This window comes from Anastrepha obliqua, unplaced genomic scaffold (genome assembly GCF_027943255.1).
Source record: "Anastrepha obliqua isolate idAnaObli1 unplaced genomic scaffold, idAnaObli1_1.0 ptg000165l, whole genome shotgun sequence".
NCBI lineage: Eukaryota > Metazoa > Arthropoda > Insecta > Diptera > Tephritidae > Anastrepha > Anastrepha obliqua.
The window spans coordinates 72,501-75,000 of NW_026562251.1; the positions used below are offsets into that span (position 1 = coordinate 72,501).

The 2,500-nt window shown below is 28.4% G+C and overlaps 1 non-coding gene and 1 pseudogene across 1 annotated transcript in view; both read right to left on the reverse strand.

Annotated features, from left to right (window-relative positions):
- LOC129252245 (large subunit ribosomal RNA) overlaps window positions 1-1,481 on the reverse strand; it is a 3,986-nt gene extending 2,505 nt beyond the window's left edge. Inside the window, exon 1 of the ribosomal RNA XR_008583333.1 lies at window positions 1-1,481. This exon is cut by the window's left edge and continues 2,505 nt beyond it. This is a non-coding gene — a ribosomal RNA (large subunit ribosomal RNA).
- A 445-nt stretch (window positions 1,482-1,926) lies between these two features.
- On the reverse strand, window positions 1,927-2,107 carry LOC129252215 (5.8S ribosomal RNA; annotated as a pseudogene).
- Between the last annotated feature and the right edge of the window lie 393 nt (window positions 2,108-2,500).

Genomic DNA, 2,500 nt, shown 5'->3' on the forward strand with positions numbered 1-2,500 from the left:
CGGATTACGACTTCCATGTCCACCGTCCTGCTGTTTTAAGCAACCAACGCCTTTCATGGTATCTGCATGAGTTGTTAATTTAGGCACCGTAACATTACGTTTGGTTCATCCCACAGCGCCAGTTCTGCTTACCAAAAGTGGCCCACTGGGCACATTATATCATAACCTCAACCTTCATATCAAGAAAGGTGAGGTTCTTACCCATTTAAAGTTTGAGAATAGGTTAAAATCGTTTCGACCCTAAGGCCTCTAATCATTCGCTTTACCAGATAAGATTATTTTATATAATTTTTAAATGCACCAGCTATCCTGAGGGAAACTTCGGAGGGAACCAGCTACTAGATGGTTCGATTGGTCTTTCGCCCCTATACTCAATTCTGACAATCGATTTGCACGTCAGAACTGTTTCGGTCTTCCATCAGGGTTTCCCCTGACTTCAACCTGATCAAGTATAGTTCACCATCTTTCGGGTCACAGCATATATGCTCAAGGTACGCTCCAGTTAGAGGTATAAATAATAATAAATTATCATTATACATAACTATATGGAACGCCCCGGGATTGAATTAATTGACTATTTATTAAAAAATAGACTAAAAATTAATCCCATTATATTTAAGTTAAGTTAATTATGCCATTAAGTTTAATATAACTCAATGACTTGCACATATGTTAGACTCCTTGGTCCGTGTTTCAAGACGGGTCCCGAAGGTATCCTGAATCTTTCGCATTGTTAATCATATAAATGCATACAAATAAATATTAATATCATAGATATTAAATTTTTTGTAAAATTCAAAAAATGAATTTTAGCATTATATATAATAAAATCTATCAACACTTTATCAAATCATTAGTATTTATTTTATGTTAATATGCTTAAAAAGCAAATTAATTTAAATAAACTTAATATCACCAATGATCTTTTGATAAATACTTTATTATGTTAATAGATTACAATGTCCTTATATGAAAAAAATGCACATTATTTTTTTAATTATTTAATGATGAATTTTTCATAATGGATATTCAGGTTCATCGGGCTTAACCTCTAAGCAGTTTCACGTACTATTTAACTCTCTATTCAGAGTTCTTTTCAACTTTCCCTCACGGTACTTGTTTACTATCGGTCTCATGGTTATATTTAGTTTTAGATGGAGTTTACCACCCACTTAGTGCTGCACTATCAAGCAACACGACTCTTTGGAAATATCTTTCTAGTAATCATTAACGTTATACGGGCCTGGCACCCTCTATGGGTAAATGGCCTCATTTAAGAAGGACTTAAATCGTTAATTTCTCATACTAGATATTAAGATATTCCATACACTGCATCTCACATTTGACATATAGACAAAGTGACTTAGTGCTGAACTATTTTCTTTTCGCTCGCCGCTACTAAGAAAATCCTTGTTAGTTTCTTTTCCTCCCCTCATTAATATGCTTAAATTCAGGGGGTAATCCCATATGAGTTGAGGTTGTTTTAATATTCTTTTTTTATCTTCTCACAATTTAATAAAAAAAATTATATCATCTTTTCATCTCTATTTTTCTTTTCTCCTTTTATATATTGTAAATATATAAAAATAATAATAATGTAAAATGAGGCAATCCTAGAATAAAAAATTTAATTTTTATGCTAGACATTCCTCCTTTTAATTACATATATAAATTATTATTTTATATATATATATATAAATAATATGAAAATTTTTTGTAAAGAATACTTAGATTCAATATTTTCATCATTTCATTTTATTTGAGAGGATTTTTTTTTTAAAGAATATATAATAAATAAAATTCATTATATATCTTTATTTTTTTTGCTATTAATATTATGAATTATTTAAAATCCAATAATATACACATTTGCTTAAATTCAATTATTTTTATAAAAGAATAAGCAACTTATTTAGCATAGTCTTACAACCCTCAACCATATGTAGTCCAAGCAGTACTTTAAAATTGAATTTAATGTACATAACAGCATGGACTGCGATATGCGTTCAAAATGTCGATGTTCATGTGTCCTGCAGTTCACACGATGACGCACAGTTTGCTGCGTTCTTCATCGACCCATGAGCCAAGTGATCCACCGCTTAGAGTATTTTTTTATTTATTTTTATTTATAACAAATGTCAATTTTTTTTTGCATATATTAATTGAAAGAGTAAAATTAAATAATATTAATAATATATAAATTGATTTTCTTTCAATAATATATATCAAATATATTTAACTCTAAACATTTTTATTAAGTTGCGAATGTCTTAGTTCAACAATAATACAGTGGTGGTATTTATTATGATTCAATTATTTTGTATTTTTTTAATCATTTTATGTATATATATAATAATATAATAAATATATACCACTTTTGTTATTGTGAACAAATTAACTTATCATTCAATCAAATGAATAATAAGTACAACTTTTTATTTTCATGTTTAAAGGTTTTTAAAAGAAAAAAATAAGAAAAAACATTACAAAATGTACCATC